We start from the raw sequence: 23,446 nt of genomic DNA, 5'->3' as shown, positions 1-23,446 counted from the left end.
AGTTTTTGGCTCTTAGTTCTGTGATACATTTTGAAATAGTTTTTGTATATGGTATGAGGTATGGATGCCGTTTCATTTTTTTGCAGATGAACATCCAGTTTTGCCAGCACCATTTGTTAAAGAGACTGTCTTTTCCCCATTTGATGGACTTTGGGCCCTTGTCAAAGATCAGGTGACCATAGGTGGATGGATTTACATCTGGGTTCTCAGTTCTGTTCCATTGGTCAACGTATCTGTCGTTGTACCAGAACCAGGTTGTTTTGACTACTGTAGCTGTAGAGTAGGTTCTGAGGTCAGGTAGTGTGAGTCCTCCTACTTTATTCTTCTTCAGTGGTGCTTTACTTATTCAGGGCTTCTTCCCTTTCCATATAAAGGTAACGATTAGTTTTTCCATCTCTTCAAAGAATATTGTTGGTATTTGGATTGAGATTGCATTGTATTTGTAAATTGCTTTGGGTAAAATTGTCATTTTTCACAATGCTGAGTCTACCTATCTATGAGCATGGTATGTTTTTTCCCTTTATGTAAATCTCTTTTGGTTTCTTGCAGTAGTGTTTTATAGTTTTCTTTGTGTAGGTCCTTTATATCCCTGGTCAGATTTGTTCCTAAGTATTTTATTTTTTCAGGGACTATTATGAATGGTATTGTTTTCCTGATTTCCTGTTCATTGTTCTTGTTATTGGTATATAAGAATCCAACTGATTTTTGGATTGTAGAGGTGTTGGATTTTCTTGTAGATTTTAGAGATCAGAACTTTGTCTGATTTGTAATAGCCAAAAATTTTTTCCCAGTCTGTAAGTTCTCTTTTTACTCTTTTGTTGAAGTCTTTTGATGAGCATAAGTGTTTTAATTTTTAGAAGATCCCAGTTATCCAGCCTGGATGTTTACCTTGTATCCTGCAACTCTGCTGAATCTGTTAATTCCAGTAGTTTTTTGGGGGAGTCTTTTGGATTTTCTGTGTATAGTATCACATCATCTGTAAATAGGGACAGTTTTACTTCTTCATTAACAATTTGGATGCCTTTTATTTCTTTCACTTGCCATATTGCTCTAGCAAGAACTTCCAACACAATGGTAAATAGGAGTGGAACTCTTTATTTTTAACAGATCCAATGTATAGCTCCCATATATGTGATTATTTTGTTAGGATGAATGATAGAAGCTATGACTATTAAATACATGCCAAATATTCTCATTTAAGAGTCACAAGAACCCTAGGCCTGCTTTAAAGACAAGGTAAAAAGACCAAAAACCCATACAAGTATTTGCTTAGAATAAAGCAGACAGCATTTTATTGAAGCTAAGACTTTAACCGGAAACTCTGGTGGCGCAGTGCTTAAGAGCTATGGCTGCTAAACAAAAGGTCTGCAATTCGAACCCAGGGCTATCCGCTCCAAAGTCCTTTCTCTTAACTACTGTCCTATTATTGACTCTTTCATCCCACTGCCAAAAGGACATATGCTTTGAGGCCGTTGCCCCCACAGATGAACCTGTCTACCCTCTCTTGTTGGGTCCTAATGTGTCTAATGACAACTTGCAAAGTGGCTGACTTGGGTTAGACAATGTTCAAAGAGAAAAAGCCAAGCAAAGTGGTTCTTCTATGGCTTGTCAGCCCCTTACTCTAATCAGCTAAGCTACCCAGGCTCAGAAAAGCAGCTCACGACCTAAGGGGACACTACACCTACACCTCACTTATCAACTCTTGTTATCTGACATTTTGCATTCATGACAACAGTAAAAAATCTAGTATCCAACTATTTTGCACATTAACAATATACATCTGGCAGTAATAAAGGCTGAGGTAAAAGGCAAGAGTAACACTAGCTGTGATAGTTAAGCTTATGTGTCAACTTGGCTGGGCCACCATTCTCAATGGTTTGACAGTTATATAATGATGTAATTTGGCAGTTACGTAATGATCTAAGTTGAAAGTTATGTAGTGATGTAATTTGGCAGTTGTGCAACAATATAGTCATCCTCCATTTTGTGATCTGATGAGGTCATCTTCCATTCTTGCATAACGCCTATTGTCACATAATGGCTTGGTCTTTGGAACCTAAGCATGTCGATAAGTGAGGAATGGGCGTACTCAATGCAGAATACAGACAACTAAAGGGAAAGAGCCTAGAGTGAATATATAGATAGAGCAGACATGAAATTAAATACTGACACCACCTACAGAGCAAAGGTTATGAATACGACAGAAACTCAGAAGTTTCCTGTTAGAGGGAATGGAACTAATAAAATGGTCCCCTCGCTTATGAAGACTTACAGGAGACTTCTTGGAGGAAAATTTCAGGTGCTGTCAGAATGAGGACAGTGGCTAGTGGCCTTTATGGAAAAGGGTGATGATACTGGACCAGATTCAGAGGGAAAAGGGAACAGATGAATGGATAAGAAAAGTGTGATATATACATACAATGGTATATTACTCAGCCATAACCAGAAATGATATCCTAATACACACCACAACATGGACAAACCTTGAAACATTATGCTGAGTAAAATATGTCAGTCCCAAAAGGACAAATACTATACGGTCTCACCTATATAAAATAGGCAAACGTATAGAGACCAAAGCTTATTAGTGATTACAGGGGTGGGAGCAAGGGGAACAAGGGGGAGCCAATACTTAGGGGGCACTGAATTTCTGTTAACAGCGATGGAATAATTGGGAAAAGGCTAGTGGTAATGGTTACACAACATGTAGAATGTAATCAATGTCACTGAATTATACATATAAAAATTGTTGAATTGGCAAATGTTTTTTATATATATTTTTACCACAATAAACAAAAAGATATACAAAAAAAGATATGAAGATGACCTCAAATTGAAAAAAATAAGGGGTGGGGGACAGGGATACCCCAAGCAGGAGGAGGAGGAAGTTCTCAGAGAACTCACCTCTGTAGAAACATGAGTTATGTGATAATACTTAATCAAAACAGGAGCATTCACTTGGTTCAACAAACACATTTGTTTCAATAATTATGGTGCCAGGCTCTGTGCTAGATGCTGAGGTAACAAAGACAATAAGTGAATATAAATGCATATTATTCAGGGGGAGAAAGGAGACAAACAGAGATTTAAATATCACCTGTTAACTACCAAACCCAAAACCCACTGCTGTCAAGTCAATTCTGACTCATAGTGACCCTATAGGACAAAGCAGACCCTATAGGACAGAGTAGAACTGCCCCATAGGGTTTCCAAGGAACAGTTGGTGTATTCAAACTGCTGGCCTTTTGATTAGCAGCTGAACACTTATCCACTGTGCCACCAGGGTTCCACCTGGTAATTACTAAGCTGGAAATGACCACAGAAAGCCAAGGGGAAAACCCTAGGAGCAGCTCCTAAATCAGCCTGGAAGCTGGAAACAAGCCTGAGGCTACGGAGTTGTAAAACAGTGGTTAAGAGCAGGAGCTCTGCCATTAGACAGTAAAGGTCCACACCCTAGCCCTACCACTTACTGCTCTATAAAATTAAGCAGGTTTTTTAATCTTTCTGGGCTTCAATTTCTTCATATGTAAAATGGAAATAAGAATAGTACCTACTTCATGAGGATGTTACGAAAATTAAAGCTTAGAGCACAATCTGGCACATATAATAAATAATAAAATCTGCCTATTTGTATTGCTGAACAGAATAATGAACCTCAACAAGTGAGTAAATGAATTCAACAATCTAAGGATGAGGGCAACAATCAAAAGGAAGTATGTTTTCCATGTGAAAGGTCTACAGTGTCAGTGGGACACCCAAGTAAAGCTATATGCAAGTCTAAAGACAGGTCTGGAGCTGGAAGTATAAATTTGAGAATAATCAGTTGGTTGAAGTCATGGGAACAGATGAGGTCATTTTAAAAAAAAGAGTAAGGGCAGAGAGGAAGGTTAAGACCAAGTTCTGGGCAGCTCCAACATTTAGAAATCAGTGGAGGAAGGGGGAGCCAGCAAAGAAAAGTAAGAAGAATGGACCAATAAGGTAGGGGAAAAAATCAGGTCTATGTAAGCCAGATGAGTGAAAGGCAAAGGGACCAGCATCAGCAACGGCACAGGGTGTGAAACAGCAACATGTGTATGTTCAGGAGTCAAGAGTAGGGTAGAAATTACTAGCAGTTCAGTACTATCTGAGCATAAACTGAGAAGCAAGAGAAGGATGAAGGCTGAGATGAAAGTAAAGCCAGAGAGTGATAAAGACTGTATATCAATTGAAGGAATTTGAATGATAAAGAAGCTCAGAGAGACTTTAACCAGGACAGAGGTCTGGCCTGGTGTGCATGCTAAACAGCTCATTCTGGCAGCTGTGTGGATGATGTCTGTGGTAGGCAGACTAATGGCCCCTAAAGATATCTATTTCCTAATCCTAGAATCCTGTGAATATGTTAGCTTACATGGCAAAGGGTACTTAAGGTTGCAGATGGAATTAAGTTTGCTAAACAGATAACCTTAGAGAGGTTATACTAGATTATCCAGATGGGCCCAATGCAATTACAAAGATCCTTACAAGTGAAGAGGGAATCAGAAAAAAGAGTCAGAGAGATGGCAGCATGAGAACTCAATCTACAATTGCTGGCTTTGAAGATGGAGAAAGAGGACCATGAGCCAAGGAATGTGGATGGTCTCTAAAAATGGAAGGGGCAATGAAATGGATTGAGCCTCCAAAAAGGAACATAGCCCTGCTGACATTTGATTTTAGCCCCCAAACCAAATCCACTGCCGTGGAGTTGATTTCAACTCATAGCAACCCCATAGGGTTTCCAAGGCTGTAAATTTCTACAGAAGCAGACTGCCACATCTTTCTTCTGTGGAGCAGTTGGTGGTTTCCAACTGCTGACATTTCAGTTAGCAGTCGATCGCTTTAAACCACTGTGCCACCAGGAGGACTCATTTCAGGCTTCTAAACTACTGAATTACATGATAATAAGCTTGTGTTTTTTAAAACCACTATTTGTGCTAATTAGTTACAGCGGCAATAGGAAACTAAGACAATATCCTCAAGAGTTAAAAGACTGGAAGCAGAAAATCCAACTAGAAGGCTGTTCTATTAGCATAGGAGATGATGAAGGTCTGTCCAAAGAAGATGGGAACCGAGTAGGGAAGAGTGGGATTTCTCTGAGAATCTACTCTTTACCTATTCTTGTGCCTATCAACACATTTCCATCAGACTGGCAAGAAAGTTTCTTCATAGAACGCATACATGAGCAAAGTTAGGTTATACACCCATTGGAGAAAATCCTACCTACTTAATTGAACTGGAAACTACCATCAAAGAACGGTTACAACAGTGGTCACTCATGCAGAACCTTTAAGACTTCACCCCAGGATCTGTCTTTTCTTCTATGAATCCTCCCCATATGCTGAGTTTAATTTCACAATTATTTTGAAATCTTAGAAGAATGTTTTCCTAATTTTTAATTCTGTCTTCTACATTCCTCTAGCACCTAGAAATGCCTTCCCTACATGCTTACAATATGAATAATTTCTTCTCTAACTACTTTCTGTTTATTTTTTTCTACCTACCTTTTTTTTTATACAATTCTTATTCATTGTACAAAAATTAGAAGACAAACAAGCAAAGGAAAAAAAGTAAATCATCCATAATCCACCTCCCACATTTTCAGAGGTATCTTTGAGAGTTTTGTATTAAAATTTCTACAAATTAATATATTTTTATTAAAAATATAACCATACTCTTCTAAAATATCATGTTTTTCTCACCTGGCAATATATCATGAGTCTTTTCATGAATATCAGTGGACATTTGAAATAAGATTCTTAATAGGAATTTCAAAATAAGAATATATCATAATTTACTTAATCTCCTCTCATTGGTTTTGTTATTCATTCATCCCCCGTCTCTTGTGTTCCCCTCTTCATCCTCTTTCCATCTAGATGCTCTCAGTCATTGCCACCTGTTACCTTTAGGCCAGTCATTCTACAGTACAGGGCTCCTATTCGTGACTTGCTCTAGGAGGGTGAGCTCTGACTCCAGGCTGCCATATCTTCCCCTATCTGATTGAGGACCCAGATCTCTGGGACCTGTCTACCCAGCATGACACTGGGTACTATGGAGATAAACGTGTATTTAAAGCAGAACAAACTTGACCAGCAATATATATCAGACTAAAATGTCCTCCGTGCCAAAGCTTTGGTGTCTAAGACTGAAAATTTCCCTACTTTATTACTGCTTATAGTTTATAGTTCTGTGATTATTTTAATTAGAAAAGCCTTGCTATCTAGTAATCCCATCTCTCAACTGCAAGTGATAAAATGGCCAACTTGAGTAGCTTTAAGCAAAAAAACAAGTTGTTTTACCTAACTCAAAATCCGATATCATCAGAGCCAGATGCGAAGACAGCTTCAGGAAGTTGTCTTTTTCTACCTATTGTTTCTGCTTTCAATAGTGCTGGCTTTGCTTTCAGTTAGGGAGGGTTTCCCCTTAAGCCAAAAACAGCAGTTACAGGCTTCTATCCTTAGTTCCGAGTCCAGTAGAAATATCTTCCTTCCTCAACATCTTCAAAAAAATCTTAGATGCAGCTCTGACCACTAGGATCATTTACTTGTCCTTGAACCAACTCTTGTGGCTCAGAGGATGGATAAACTCATTGACTGAATTAAACCTGGGCACTGGTCCCCCCCATACTATGTCCTAAGTGTGGCCAAAAAACGTTGGGTACAATCACCAGAAGGAGGGCAATGAATGGCAGGTAAGAAAAACAATAGACGTCCATGCAAGGATAGAACTTCTCTAGGACAGTGGCCATAACAAACCCCTCTGAGAATCTGATATAAGCTTTCCCTGGAAGAAAATGAACAAAAGCACACATAAACGCTCATTTGGCATACAATGCATCGGTGGACTGGAAATGTACTTCCTTCACATAGGCAGATATATAAAAGCATCCTTACAGACAGTTACTTTTTATGCAAAAACAATGGGTGCTTCCTGAATAGCTTCCTTCCTCAATCCAAATTTTGACCCCTGGGGGTGGGGGTGGGGTGGGGGAGGATATCCTCAAAGGCAAATTTCAAAGCAAAGGTTGCAGTTGTTTGACTTGAATCAGAAGTTGAAATTATGAAATGGTTTTGAAATAGAATGTAAGTCATCTTTAATATTTAAGCAACTTGTCATTTTGATAGCAACTACTCCTGAAGAAATGCGTCATAAAGACATGCAGCAGCAAAGAATCTAAGCACCTGTCCTTCACCTTGACCGACAGACAGGCTTGTATCAAGGAACACGAGAACGTTCCAAGATTTGGGTTGAACTCATGTTGTACCATTTCCTTTGTCCTCAAATCAGTGAGATCATCTTTGGCAAAGACTGTATCACTGATGCACTGATGTCAGCACGGAAAGGATTAATAATCTATGCCTTGATTTAAAGGTCTTCCAAGTAGAAGCAATCTTCAAAGGAGTTTTGTAGTGTTGCCAGAGAATTTCTGGCCATAGCAAAACCAATCGACAAGGCATAGCCACACTGGCTCCAGCACACAGATGCAATTTTTCCAGAAATGGAGTTCTTACAGATATGTACTTTCTCTGTAGTAGCAACCTGATAAAAAAAAAAGTAGCAACCTGATAAAAACAATAATTTGCCATGGTGAATGCTGGGAAATAAAAATATATACTTCAATCAAATTTCTCACACACACACACACCCCTTCAAAACAGGAAACCAGTAAATAATTAGCCCCTTCCTGTCAAATGGAGCTAATTATTTCCTGGTTTCCTTTTTGAAGGAGGTGCATGCGCAAGAGAAAGAGAGAGAACTCTGATGGCACAGTGGTTAAGAGCTTGGCTGCTAACCAAAAGGCTGGCAGTTTGAATCCCCCAGCTACCCCTTGGAAACCCTATGGGCCAGTTCTACTCAGTCCTATAAGGTCAATATGAGTTGGAATTGACTTTATAGCAATGGGTTTGGGTTTTTTTGTTTGTTTGTTTTCCTATCAGATGGTTCAAAGTAGGTTTTTTATTTTACCTCCCCCTCCCCAAAAATTAAAGCTAAATTAGTGCTTATAGCTTCAATCAGGTGCTTCAAAAATCTAATATCTGGAAATCCAAGGAATTTCTAGCAGATGGTAATTTTATGTTGTGGTCCTATTTTATGACAGAATAGCTCCTGAAAGTAGTGATTCTGAACCCTATTCTAACAAAGCTGACCACTTTTATAAGGGTAGACAAAATTTTGTTCAAAATTGTCCATATAAAAAATTTAACCAATATATCTTGAATCATTCATCCAAGAAATATTTTTTGAACACCTTCTATCTTCCAAGCACAGTTCTAGGTACTAGGGATTCAAGAGTGAAGAGAATAAAAACCCTGTTCTTATGGATGTTATATTCCAAGAAGATAGTTTAAAGAAAAAAGAAAAAGCTCCACTGTACGTGTGTGTGTGTGTATGCAAACACACACACTATATATGTTGCTGTTGTTATGTGCCATCAAGTCAGTTTTGACTGAAAGCAACTCTACGTGCAACAGAATGAAACACTGCCCCATCCTCACATTCGTTGCTATGCTTGAGCCCGCTGTGGCAACCCACAGTGTCAATCGATCTCGTTGAGGGTCTTCCTCCTTTTTGAGGACCCCCTATTTTACCAAGCATGATGTCCTTCTCCAGGGACTGGTCCCTCCTGATAACATGTCCAAAGTATATGAGATGAAGTCTTGCCATCTTTGCTTCTAAGGAGCATTCTGGCTGTACTTCCCCCATGACGTATTTGTTCGTTCTTCTAGCAGACCATGGTATATTCAGTATTCTTTGCCAACACCATAATTCAAAGGCATCAATTCTTCTTCAGTCTTCCTTATTTATTGTCCAGCTTTCACATGCATATGATGCAATTGAAAACACCATGGCTTGGGTCAGGCACACCTTAGTCTTCAGGGTGACAGCTTTGCTTTTTAACACTTTAAAGAAATCTTGTGCAGCAGATTTGCCCAATGCATCATTTGATTTCTTGACTGCTGCTTCCATGGGCATTGATCGTATATCCAAGTAAAATGAAATCCTTGACAGCTTCAATATTTTCTCCATTTATAATGATATTGCTTATAGGTTCAGTTGTGAGGATTTTTGTTTTCTTCATGTTAAAGTGTAATCTATACCGAATTGAAGGCTGTAGTCTTTGATCTTCATCAGTAAGTGTTTCAAGTACTCTTCAGTTTCAGCAAGGAAGGTTGTGTCATATGCATACTACAGGTTGTTGATGAGTCTTCCTCCAGTCCTGATGCCCTGCTCTTCTTCATATAGTCCAGGTTTTCAGATTATCTACTCAGCATAAAAACTGAATAAGTATGGTGAAAGGATATGACCCTGACACACACTTTTCCTGACTTTAAACCATGCAGTATCCCCTTGTTCTGTTCGAACCACTGCCTCTTGGTCGAAGTACAGGTTCCTCATGAGCACAATTAAGTGTTCTGGAATTCCCATTCTTCACAATGTTATCCATAATTTGTTATGATCCACACAGTTGGATGCCTTTGTATAGTCCAGAAAATACAGGTAAACATCTTTCTGGTATTCTCTGGTTTCAGCCATAATCCATCTGACATCAGCAATGATATCCCTTGTTCCAAGTCCTCTTCTGAATCTGGCTTGAATTTCTGGCAGTTCCCTGTCAAAGTACTGCTGTAATTGCTTTGGATGATCTGCAAAATTTTACTTGTGTGTGATATTAGTGATACTGTTTGATAATCCGCATTCTGTTGGATCACGTGTATAGCCCACATGTATAGTTGCCATTTATATATGTGTGTGTGTGTATATAGATACATATATATACATGCTATACACACACCCCTACACATATAGTGGAGCTTGTGTTCTCCCAGGATGAATGAGCAGCAAAAAAAATCAATATATAAAGGAAATGCTCTGCATTAGAGTTACAGGACTCCCTTCCCCAGCCTTCTATTTCCGTATGGAAGGAAACACTTGTAGACAATGTGGGTGAATTTTCTGAAGGTAAGTTTGTGATAAAGAGATGTGCACGCATGACTCATCCCTTCTGAGCCCTGCTGTGACCTGCCTACCTGCAGAGGGGATGCACCCTCATCTGCTATCTGCCACATAGGAAGGGAGACCTGAGGTTTTTAGCTGTGCCAGGGACTGGGTGAAAAAGTCTGTCCATTTCAGGCACAAAGTAATAGCAGCAAGCGCTCTTAGCCAAAGAGCTAAAGGCATTCACTCATGACTTTATTGCTAATAAGGCTAAGTGGGTTTTTCGTGGAAGGCTAATACAGGTATGCCCCACTTTTCAAAAGTTCGCTTTATACCACCTCACTTTTACGAAAGACCTACATTATTAGTCCCTGTTTTCACTAACCACTAATCAAAAGAAACTCAAAGAGGATTTTTGCTTTTACAGGAAAAAAAAGCTTGAAAGTGGAAATAGCATTCAGCCTGTGTTTTGCAGTGAGCCATTTTAAAGAGGTGTGCGTACCCTGAGCAGCAAGAGTGGCATTACCAAGCTCCTTCCCCAGGAATTACACTCAGCGTCTCAGCATCAAGTTACCGTAGCTTTGAACTGTCTGTGAGCATCCATGCTTCATCTCAATTTAGTTTGTGCATCCACTAGTAAGATGTGTCTTAAGGTATCAGAGTCTGAGAACACACAAAAAATTTTTCCTGTATAAATTTATGTAATTGCTTCTGTGTTTTATGCCATTTCAGCTTACAAAAGGCTTCGTAGGAATGCTCAACTTTCAGATAATGGGAGAAACCTGTATTTTTTTCACCATCTGGCTGTCCCTGGTGTCCTATGTAGAAAATTCAGAACATGAGTAGAAAATTGGGCTATTTATTGCCCCCTGAAAAGCCCCAAATCTATGAAGAAAAATTAAGCCAGCTAAGGGACAGAGAGTGACAGGGCTATTATTCTAGACAAAATGATCAAAAGCATTGTAAATAAGGGGAGTGTAGGAGGAAATGAGGTTGGAACAGATCATGTATGGCCCTATAGGCCATGATAAGAATTTGGATCTGATTCTAGGTATAATGGTAAACCACTAGACAGTTTTGAGCCAGGGTGTAACAAGGCCTGATTTATAGCTTAAAAGATTCATCTTTGCTGCTGTGTAGAAAATAATAGACTAGAAGGAGCAAGGGTAGGAGCAGGGAGATTAGTCAGGAGGCTTCCTCAGTAGTCCAAGAGAGGGATGATGGTGTCTTGAACCTAGGCGATAGCAGGAGAACCAAAAACCAAACCCATTGCCGTCATGCTGTTCCCAACTCAAAGAGACCCCACATGTTTTTGAGTAGAACTGCTCCATAGGGTTTTCAATTACTGTAATCTTTCAGAGGTAGATTGCCAGGGCTTTCTTCCACATCTCCACTGGGTGGATTTGAACCATCAACTTTTCAATTAGTAGCCAAGAGCAAAGTATTTGTGCAGTAGAAGTAGATATAATTTGAAGGCAGAGCCAAACCAACAAATATGGCTGATAGATTGGATACAGGGTATGAAGAAATTAGCAGAATCAAGAATACCTTCAAGGTTTCTGGCCTCAGCAACCCAGCTAGGGAATACTAGAGGAGGAACAGGTAGTGGGGAAGAATCAACAGTATGTCCTGAACATGCTCAATTAGAGATGCCTACTAGATGCCTAGTAGATAAGTGCTACAGCTGCTAACCAAAGGGTCGGCAGTTAGAATCCACCAGGTGCTCCTTGGAAACTCTATGGAGCAGTTCTACTCTGTCCTATAGGGTCGCTATGAGTCGGAATCAACTCGACGGCACTGGGTTTACTAGATACCTATGAGTCGGAATCAATTTGATGGCATACAACAACAACCAGATACCCAAGTGCAGATGCTGAGTTGGCCATTAGATAAATGAGTCTGAAGTTCAAGTCAAGACTAGACATAAAAATAAGGAGTCTTAAGAATATATCCTTAATGAGATTCTTTCATCTAGAGAGCATGATTCAGCAATGACTTAATATGTGGAGCTTTGGCTTCACCAAACACCAAAAATAGCTATGTTTCATCTGTGCTTCATCAGGGCTCAGCGTGCCAAGAATTTCTTCCAGCTGGAGTTTTGCCTGGCAAAGAAACTTTGCTTGGGCTGGGGCCTGAGCTTCAGAAGCCACGAGGCTTCTCCAACCCTGAGGTGACACAACAGAGAGATGAATGTTCTCCTGAACAGAACAAAACCTGACTCTACACCATTTCAAAGATGTAATAGCCTCTAAAATTCCCCCCAAAGGGCTCCCAAAATAGGAAAACCCAGAATAGGAATACCAAGCGATCCCAGCCACTTCATTCATTTGCATGCTAAAGAGATGTGACCTAGCTACTGATTTCTCCATGACCTGCTTCAAAATATTGCGTTTTCCAGCAGATCTGGAGATTCTCCAATTGTGTGTGGCTTCTTTTACTTGGCATTGCAATAAGCAAGTTTGCAGACAAAGCTATTGTGTTGGGCAAACCCAAGTTTTGGCCCAGGCTTTTAAATTGAGTGAGGCTTCTGAAGAAGAAGATCCATTTTGCCTGGTGTATTTTCAACATGAACAGATGTAAGGTCCTCCTTTCAGTCTTACTGTCTCCCAGCTTCCTTTTTTGGGGGGGATGGGGGGATGGGGTGGGGATTTGAGGGAAGGATTTACCTTCCAAGTAAGGATGATCTTATTTTCTTTTCCCTGTCATTTTCTGTTAAAGGCTAAATCCAGTGTAAATGAAACCTGGTATTCATGACATAACAGCTGGATGTATCTTCTTTAATTTCCACCAACAGAAAACTGCTTAGTTTCAAAATATGAAAATGGCAATAATTCTATATCACTAAACATCACTATGATAACATCAGCACTCCATGCCACCCTACTCTTAATGTCTTACATGACATTAAATTTTTTAAGGGAAATCTTAAAAAGCAAGAAGAAAATTTCTTTTCAAATTTTTGGCTAGCCCATGGATCTCCTCAGGACTATTCTAAAATATAAATTCTTGTGCTTCCAAGGTGGCAAACTGTATTTCCAGAACCTGACTTTCATTCATTCATCCAGTCAACAAATATTTGTTGTTGTTAGCTTCCAGAGTCTGCCCCCAACTCACAGCAACCCTATGTACAATGGAACAAAACGCTGCCTGGTTCTGCACTATCTTCATGATCATTTGAAAATGGTACCATTGTGACCATAGGGTTTTCATAGGCTGATTTTCAGAAGTAGATCACCAGGCCTTTCTTCATAGTCCATGTTAACCTGGAAGCTCTGTTAAAACCTGTTCTGCACCATAGCAACATGCAAGCCTCCAATGAAAGACAAGAGGTGGCTGCATATAAGGTGCACTGGCCAGAAATCTAACCCGGGTCTCCCACACAGAAGGTGAGAATTCTACTACTGAACCACCATTACCCTCAACAAATATTTAGTGAGCATTTACTATGTGTTGGGCACTAAGGTTCTAGGGACACAGCATGGAGACAGACAAAATCCCTACACTCACAAACTCTCATTCTAGTGGTAGAAACAGAGAAACAGTAAACAAATACATGATGTGTTTTTAGGGAGTGACAAGTGCTAAGAAGAAAAATACAGCAGGGTAAGGATTTAAAGACAGATTCAAGCTATCTGCAGGGTGGGACTGGGGGTCGGGGGGGGGAGAAGATTTTAAATAGAGTATCAGGAAAAGCAGAAACCCTGGTGGTGTAGTGGTTAAGTGCTAAGACTGCCATCCAAAAGGTTGAGAGTTTGAATCCACCAGGTGCTTCTTGGAAACTCTATGGGGCAGTTCTACTCTGTCCTGTAGGATCACTATGAGCTGAAATTGACTCAACGGCAGTGGGTTTGGGTTTTTTTGGGTTTTTTTAATCAGGAAAAGCTTCCCTAAGGATGTCACATTCGAGCCAGGGTGTGAATAAAATGAGGCAGAACCAAGACTCCAGAGCCCCCAATCAAGTTCATCCCTCTCTACTTTGTGTGTCTATTGCACTTTATATCTCTTTATTCATTTGATAAATATTTCTTGACTACCTGCTATATCCCAGCTACTATTTCCCTGGTGGCTCAGTGGTTAAGAGCCCGGCTGCTAACCAAAAGGTCGGCAGTTCAAATCCACCACCTGCTCCTTGCAAACCCTGTGGGGCAGTTTCACTCTGTCCTATAGCTAACCATAAAGGTCGGCAGTTCAAATCTACCAGGTGCTCCTTGGTAACTCTATGCGGGCAGTTCTACTCTGTCCTATAGGGTCGCTATGAGTCGGAATCGACTCAAAGGCAACAGGTTTGGTTTGGCTTTTATTGTGGCTTTAGCTCATCCTGTTCCTTTCTGTCCTTATCAAAGATTATGATAAGGGAGACTAGGTCTTCTTCATCTTTGTAGCTCCTTTAGTGCTTTGTATATTGGAGAATAAAGTGATGGAAAGAGGATAGCCCAAAACTAAGGAGCTCTGGTAGTGCGATGGTTAAGCACTAGGCTGTTAACTGAAAGGTTGATGGTTGAATCCATCCAGCAGCTCCCCCCCTCCCCCGATCTGGAGATCTGCTTCCATAAAGATTACAGCCTAGAAAACCCTATAGGGCAGTTCTACTCTGTCACATGAGGTCGCTAGGAGTTGGAATTGACTTGACTCAGCCCAACAACAGCCCAAAACTAGAGCACTTCTAGGCTGTGGGGTCATTAGAATTGGTATCACCCCCCTCCTCCAGGGGTTGGTGGGGTCAGCCTGTGAGCCCCCCTCCCCCACCATGGGCAGAGCAGCCAAGCCCCGGGGCTCCGCAGCTCCTCCCCTCTCCCATCGGCCAAGGCAAAGACTCTTCTTTCCATCCAATGGCTGCCGCCGCGGCAGGGCTGCCTGCAATCTGTTACCACGATGGGTGACACCGACCCTAGTGACTGACAGATGGGGGGGTGACGAGTTACCTCACCGAGTGACGGTGACATGAACCCTAGTGACGCCACTGCCTTGGCGGCCCCTCCCCCGTAGCACTGGCCCACCCACCGCCGCTGCAGACCCTGGGGTCATTTTGGTGTCATCCCCTCTGACAGTGTCAGGGGGTGTAACCTACACCTCCCTCACCCACTCCCCACCCCCACCCAGTGATGCCACTGCTTCTCCGAGTGAAAACTTATTTTCTTTGCTACTTCCCCAGGCAATGTTCATTTTCTCTCAGGAGAAAGCCAAGGTTACACAGACTCCTTGTAGAGCACTCAGCACTATAAATCAGGTCAGGCCCACTGGGAAATAAAGGATTAGAGTAAAAGGAAATCTTTGATTAAAAATGTAGTTCATTATTCAACACTCTTTGCTAGACAGCAAACATAAAGGCCATAAACCTTGTCTTAATTCAATAATTCAAAGAACTCCCCAAACACAGGGTAATACAAACTGACTCTTGAAAGTGTACCCAACAAGTGACTCACTTGTCATAAGTACACAGAGTGTCACACTTGGATGTTGTCGCCCAACAGCAGTCTTCAGATATCAAGAGCAAAACGAAAATGAATTTAATAATCCTACTCAATCCTCCAATTTGAAAGAAGCACACATATGTCCTTTTTTCATGCATAAGTCTATGTTTCTCAGTGCTTAGAAAAGTCTTTTCAAATTAGTGGTAAGATCTGATAAATCCTTAGGCTCCTAGGATGAAACGTATCGAGAGACACAATACCAAACATTAGCTGGTTGATCAACATCAGTTGTAAAATGGCATTAAAACTCAAAGACACATCATTCCCATAATCATATTAAAAGCATGCGTGACATTAATGAATTTGCAGTTGAATTTTTGCCAGCATCTCTTCTAAGGTACATACCAAACACCTTCCCAGCAATTTTCTGCCTCTATAATCATTTGGTAAATTGCGGCAATAATACACCTGCTTCCTCCTAACTGCACTTTCTGGGCCCTGCAGATAATATTCCTCATGTAAACCCTTGTTTCTGTTGTTTTAAAGATCAAACATCCTTTCACCTGAGAAGCGCAGAAGGGCTGGTTTCCTTGGCAACATAATTTGCTTCCAGTTCAATGGAACATCGAGTTCTTTTTCACGCATTCACTGCACTGAACACCCAATCCCAGCTCAGAGAGCCCCGCTGCCTCTGCAAAGCACTGTGAAAAAAAGCCTGTTGCTAAGGTGTTTTTGTTATGGTTAAATGAACCTCTTAAATATTGATTTTTATGCTTTCAATTTTTTAAGCTGCTCTGCGTTCAGCTTTTTCTTAAACACTTAGGGCACAGCTCCTCTGAGGCTCTATTCATCTGCCTTGGCTGTTTCATTTCAATGATACAAAGCCACTGGCATCTTCTTTTGTCAGTTTTTCTATTGAAAACAATAATCACCTGACTGGATGAGGATGGGCTTGGGAAACTACCTGCTTTTCCAACTCTGCTGTGATGCAAAGCATTATTATAACAAGGTGAATGCCTCTCTAAATTGGCCAAACTTTGACTTCGAGACCTAAAAATACTTAGAGATGCATATATAGGGTTTTTGTTACAGGTAAGAGCCTTGGAACCATTCTAGAAAGTGCCTGGTTCTGACAGCAGATCTTCAAACCTAGTTAGGTGCTAACCTTTGCCCAGTCCTTCAAAATTCAATCTCTGCATCCTCTTCAGGGGCATGTAGTTCCACAGCCAAGCCAAACCCACTGCCATCAAGTCAATTCTGACTCAGACCAACCCTATAGGGCAAAGCAGAACCGCCCCATAGACTTTCCAAGGCTGTAAAGCTTTATGGAAGCAGACTGCTATGCTACAGCTTCCTCGGAGCAGCTGGTGGGTTGGAACCGCCTACCTTTTGGTTGGCAGCCAAGCACTTTAACCACTGTGCCACCAGGGCTCCTCGACATGTAGTTACAGTTGGAATTCCTGTGAAATATTTGCCCACTGGGATAAAAGAGATCTGTCAGAGGGAATACCTTACAAATTTCACTCTGAGAAGTTCAGGTGGGTGAAAGTGCACAGCTAATAATTAGGCAAGAAACTGTTCAACAGCGAAATCGCAGTCAAACAGCATGTGGTTGCGAAAGCATAAGTGGCAGCTTCGAGTAACATCTGATAATGAAATACAGAAAACAAACACAGGAAAACAGTTTCTGAGAAATGGTGGAGAGCCATTCAGTACTCTAATGGAGGTTTATTACTTCACCTCAGCAAAGCTAGCTGCGAGGGTTGGAACACATTTAGAGACCGAGGACATTTTGCAAAAAGTATTAAGATAATATGTTTTCATGTCTGCAAAAATAACAGAGTTGGAGTGCCAGTATTTATATGGATATGCACGATAGCAAGTAGGAATAGAGATAGCTATCATAATGGAAATATAGTTGTCAAATTTGGGGCAGAAATATTCTGTTCGTTAAGACTAAACTTAGAGAAACTGAGGACTCTGTATAAGAACCACTGTATCAAAAAAGAACAAAACCAGTCTGATTCATTGTTCAGCATGGAGTGAGGAAATGGACAAGGTACATCAGTGAATGACGCAGAGGCAGCTTAGAAGGAAAAAAGACACAGGTATGAACAAGACCAAGAACATCTCAAAATGCTGCCTTAGCCATTCACGATATAAAAGCTCCAGAAATACTTTGATAAAGAACTGATAGTTAACTCCAGATGTAATGAGTTATATTATACATACTTTCATTCTTACAGTACAATAGGGTAGTAGCATGAATGTTATGTCCACGTCCTGATTCCTAGAACCTGTGAATGTGACCTTATTTGGCAAAAGGGTCTTCACAGATATGATTAGGACCTTGAGATCATCATGTATTATCTGGGTGGGCCCTAAATCCAATGGCAAGTGTCCCTGTAAGAGAAACACAGCAGACAGAAACATGGACAAGACGAGAAGGCCATGTGAAGTTGGAGGCAGAGATTGGAGTTATGCAGCCACAAGCCGAAGAACATCTGGAGCTACCAGAAACTAAAAAAAAAAAAAAAAGGATTCTCCCTAGAGCCTTTGGAGAGAGCATAGCCCTACTGATACCTTGATTTCCAACTTCTGGGCTCCAGAATTTTGAGAAAATAAATTTCTGTTGTTTTAAGCCACCCGGGTTGTAGTAATTTGTTACAGTAGCCACAAGATACTAAATAAGTAGTATATACTGTGTAGACAACAGAATAGTATCTCTTGCCAGGTTGTAAGATCTATACAGAGTAGAAATTACATATGCTCTAAATTACCTTGAAAATCCCTTGTATTATTCTGAAAGTACTCTCAAAAATATCCAGTATGGCTCAGTTTTTCTCCAGCATTTGAAATGGGTTGCTGCTTCTTGGTTGAGTACCAGGTGCAGAAGCTGGTTTGAGTTTTAGAAATACTTAAAAAAAAAAAAAAAAAAAAAAACCTGTATCTTTAAGCACTAGATTTTCATTCAAGGAAGGGAATCACAGCCCTGAAGGCACCAAGGAGCCCAGACTGGGAGAAAGTAGAATGCCCACGCCTCCCATGCCCTTCACTTCAGAGTAATTGTTCACTGAGAGAAATCAGGAGGCCAAACTGCCTCCTTGTTAAAATTGTTCTCCTCTCTCTCTCTCATTTTAAATTGCCAAGCACTAATATTTGAATTCTAAAAAGTTAGATGTTCATGTGGCTGTCTCCACTGTAATCTAACCCAGTATTTTCTAATCATATGGGAGCTAAAAATTACCTGAAGTGATTTTTAAAAACACAGGCCTCTCTTCAGAAGACTCTGATTCAATAGGTCTGGGACACACTGTGAATTCTGATTTCTAACAAGCAGCAGGTGATTCTTATGATTAGCCATGTTTATGAATCACTGACTTAATCCAGGCCATATGTTCAATCCTTGTCAGCTTGGACTTGTTGTCTTCATCAGGTTTCAAATTAAAGGAACGCCTTAAGACTTTACCGAGCAGCTAAACCTGGTACAGCAAATCACCCTGCAGTTAGCATGCTGATGAAGACTTTAGGAAGAAAGAAAAGGCAGGTAAGCAGCGGCCTTCAAAGGCTGAACACTAGACTCAGTTTACAAAGGTCTGCCACCACCTGACTTATGAGAGAACTGTGAAACAATGGGACTCACGTCAAGGATCAACAAAGTCTTAAGGTTGCAAAGCCATAACAGTATTCAAAAAAAGGGGGAGTCGTTGTGTGATACAAACAATTAACCCACTCAGTTAACTGAAAGCTTCAAAGTTTGAGTCCACTCGGACACCTCAGAAGAAAGACCTGTGATCTTCTGAAAAATCGTCCATCGAAAACCCTACGGACCACAGTTCTGCCCTGACACCCATGGCATCACCAGGAGTCAAAGCCAAGTGCAGGTCAGCTGGTTTTGGTTTCTTTGGAAGAACGAGGCTACAAAATCAAAGCTGTACAGCTATATATAAGAGGAATTGCTCATATTTTACATTCTCTGTGTATATCCCTAAAAGCCCTAAGACTGCCTACATCTCTTTGTAGGAACATAGTCATATGCTCATTTGATTAAAGTGGTATTTCTAAGGGTGAATAAAAAAGTTGTTGGGAAAGGATACCATGGTAGCCAGCCAGCCTTCAGGATGGCCCCAGTGATTCCTGCGTCCTGGTATTCGCGCCCTTCTGTAGTCTCTCCCCATACTGTATCTGTGACCTACAGACTGTGGAAACAGTGATGATATGTCACTTCTGAGGCTAGGATATAAAGGATATTGTGGCTTCTGCCTCGCTTTCACTTTTGAATCAAACACTCTGGGGAAAGATAGCCATCTCTTAAGCTTTATGGAGAGGCCCATGTGGTAAGGAATTGTGGCTTCCAGCCCAGAGCCACATAAGTAGGCCTTCTCGGAACTAGATCCTCTAGTCCCAGTCAAGTGTTCAGATGACTGCAGCCCCAGCTGACATTTTACTGAGACCTTACAAGAAACTCTGACCCCAAAACCACTCAGCTAAGTAGCTCCTAGGTTCCTTACTTCAGAAGCTACGAGATAATGTTTATTGTTTTAAACTGCTAACTTGCGGGATAATTTATTATGTGGCAAAAAGATAATTAATGCAAATTTCACTTAAATGAATTAAATTTTCACTGATAATCATAAAAACTTAATCTCTAGTTAATGGACAGATCTCACTCAGAAAACACAAGCAGGTGTTTTACTGAAAACACTCAAAGCAGCTATAACCAAGAATAAAATTATCAGATATTGAAAAGCCATTTGTAAGATGCCCTTGGATTCAAGTTTCCAGGAACCAAGTGACTATTGAGGGAACTGAGTTACTCTGTTCAGTTCACCTCACCATTAGTGCAGTTTTGTTAGTTGTAAGAAAAAAAAGGGTTATCAGGCCTGCCTTTGCCTCAACCAGCCTTTTTTAGAGCAGGGATTCTGTGCCCTTCAATGTCTACTGCAGCTTCTAGCATAGGGTATAGATGATAGGGACATAAAATACTAACTCATTTCAAAAACAGTTTCTAATGAGAACAGAGAGGCTATGTCTCATTTATCACTGTGTTCTTGGGACCTCACGGAGTCCCTGGCGTATAATAGACGGTAAGTACGAGTTACAGATGGTTGGCTGGATGGACGGATGGATGACGGACAGATGGATGGGTAGGTGGGTGAGTGGGCAGGTAGGCAAGTGGATGAATGGATGAATGTTACATCCTGAGTTACTTAAGTGCGATTGCTTATTTACATAAATTTGAAATTTTAACATGTGAGCTAGGGGTGAGAGGAATTTAAAACATTTGTGTTCTAATGCTTAGGATGGTACTGTGTACACAAAAGATGACTTACAAATATTTGCTCTGGACCATAAAAATAACAGAAGGAAACCTTTCTACTAAGAAAGCTGAAGAGTGGGAGAGGAATCTTAAATGTTAACTCAGAAGTCCGTTTCAACCAATACGCTACGATCATTACACAGTCCTAACAAGAATTATTAAGTAGTCTTTTGTAGCCCATTGCTTGGAAACCCTGGTGGCGTAATGGTTAACAGGTGTGGCTGGTGGGTTCAAAATAGCCCACCACTCCGTTAGCAGCTGAATGCTTAACCACTATACCACCAGGGCTCCTCCATATAGTCCCAACTAGATGCAAAAAGGGCTGGAAAACGCAGTTTCTCCTAAGCAGCACTTCTCAGTAACAAATCTACATTCTAAAGAAAGAGTATGAATCTTTGGAGGACAGCTACCATTTCTACCACAACACTCATTCACGCAAAGGTGTTAATATTTGATAATAGCTTAAAGCTTCCCGAAGAAGACTTGTTAGAAGAAATAAAAACTTTAAAGGAATGATTTAGATGGAATTTCAGGCACCTGAGAATAGTATTGGATTTCACTCATCTTTATGGCCCTATGGGTACATCAGGGCGGGCAGGTCCTCAATGTTAGGGTGTTGAAGGAGTAAGGAAGAAATTTCAGGAGAGCTTTTTGAAGTGGGTGATAAGCAAATACATGATACTAATACTTTGACCCCAGCTGTAATAGAAGCAGTTAGATGGCTTCACAAGTTTTAGACCATCTAAGAAAATGTGTTCATGATTATCCCTTTGCCTCCTTTGAGTAAATTTTAATGATCTTCCTCTTTTAATAATTGCTGTGATTCTAACCTCCCAGTGGTCCATGCAGGTTCAGGTGAATTATGACTAGGAGCTGCTAATTATAGTAATGAGATCTAGGGAAGCAAAAAGACAAAGGGAAGATTCATACATATATGTGACAAAAGTGGGCCAAAGCCTCAGTCAATCCACCTTTAGAGGCCAATGAGAAGAATGCAGTATGTAAATGAGGATTCCCAAAGCTTTGACTCGTTCTGCCTGCTAGTGCGCCAGCACTTCGGTGGGCACAAAGTTGGCACTCAAAGTTGGCACTCAAAGGGCACACAGATTTTCTCTGTCTTTGGGAGCTCCTCTTGGCCCAAAATTGTTATAAGTATGGTTCCATGATGCCAGTCATTCAAATGACCACACAGGAAACAGAAAAGAGCCCATACTCCAACAGGTCATCATCTGCTGTGTGCATCCTCTCTGCGAGGAGGTTAAGCAGCTGCTTAATCCAGAGACAAAAATTAGCTCCGCATACACCATTTCTAAGACTAGAAACTCAAGCTGAGGAAAGCCAGCATTCAAAGCTATTCATAAAAGTTTGATCTAAACATGAAGTCATTAACACATGCAAGCCCCATTAGGTCCTGGAAACGTAAAAACTGACTCTATATCACCTCCAAGGTACAAGGAATCCCAGATTTGCCTTTCACGTTATCTTGAGCTGCTCACAAGGAACCCTAAAAGAAAATTGGCACTGTGCCCTCTGTGGCATGCTGGATGTGTGGAAGCCAACCAACCACACACTTAAGGAAAAGGGGTCCAGTGAGAAGGCAGGAAAGTGAGGGAACAATGCAAAGTTTGACTTCCTCAGAGTTCACAGTCCTTCATCAAGCCCAAAATGGGGCACAGCTGAGGGCATCCAAAGTGCAAACTCCACAGAAATGGGAGACCTGGGGAAAAGCCAGTGACGGGCAGTCCCCGTGGTGCTAGGCATTTATCAGTTAATGTCAGACTGAGGGCTAGGATTAGGCCAGATGTCCAGTTTGGGCAGTATGCAGAAGCAAAATCAAGTTTCAGTCTTCTATGACTGGGAGTTTACAGGAATAGAATAAAAAGCAGGGTCAGATTCTCCCAGGAATCGTTGGCAAAACTTCCCATATTGTCGATACTCCTGAAGGGAATGAAGAAGCTCAGAGTCTTCAGGGGATGCATGCCTATATAAAAAAAAAGAAAAAAGAAAAAGTCTTTTGTCCTCAGACACAAGCAAGACTCTCCAAATTCCAATGCCTTCAGCACCCTGGTGGTGTAGTGGTTAAGTGCTACGGCTGCTAACCAAAGGGTCAGCAGTTCAAATTCGCCAGGCGCTCCTTGGAAACCCTACAGGGCAGTTCTATGCTGTCCTATAGGGTCACTATGAGTCGGAATCGACTCGACAGCACTGGGTTTTCAGCACCCCAGAAGTGGATGCATTTACACCAGGCTCTTCCTCTCTGGCTGGTAGCTAGTGAGAAGCAGCATTACTTGCTAAGACTTGTGTACAGGCAATCCCCAGGTTATGAATATCCAACTTATGTACAACTGGTAGTTATGAACCAACCCCCAAAAAGGCTATTAAAGATTTCGAGGTACATACAATGGTTTGTAATAACAGGTGCTACATTGCAGTGCACATCAAAATGTTATTATTACTACTGTATTATGTTAAAGGTGTCTTAGTGTATCTGGAAGTGTCTCTTTAATTTTTTTATGCACAGAAAGGTACACTATAAACTATACACTAAGACAAACTTCTGACTAACTGACATTAGATACAAACCAAACTCTTCCAATTTACCTACAAATTTGACTTAAAAACAGATTTAGGGAATGTAACTCATTTGTGATTCGGTGACTGCCGTATTTATCTAAACAACTACATCAAAGTTCTGGCTGGGGCAAAGACCAATAAAGTGTTTCTAAAATTATCTGTAATTTATTCCACGTAATCTGTTCCTAAAATT

General features: G+C 40.9%; 1 protein-coding gene across 8 annotated transcripts in view; it reads right to left on the bottom strand.

Moving 5' to 3' along the window:
• The window catches only part of LOC126084671 (synaptotagmin-16), a 352,768-nt gene that overhangs the window by 175,189 nt on the left and 154,133 nt on the right, over positions 1–23,446 (bottom strand). For 2 of the 8 annotated variants that reach the window (XR_007519049.1, XR_007519050.1), the window contains one exon: positions 18,295–22,660. The exons of the other annotated variants lie outside the window; for them this stretch is intronic. The gene's annotated coding sequence lies outside the window, so the exon portion shown is untranslated. Of the gene's footprint in view, positions 1–18,294; positions 22,661–23,446 lie in introns of those variants that run through there. 8 annotated transcript variants of the gene reach the window in all.

Source organism: Elephas maximus, chromosome 10, assembly GCF_024166365.1.
Source record: "Elephas maximus indicus isolate mEleMax1 chromosome 10, mEleMax1 primary haplotype, whole genome shotgun sequence".
Lineage (NCBI taxonomy): Eukaryota > Metazoa > Chordata > Mammalia > Proboscidea > Elephantidae > Elephas > Elephas maximus.
Note: the sequence above shows the minus strand (reverse complement) of the source record. Positions and strands in the feature narration are given on the sequence as shown.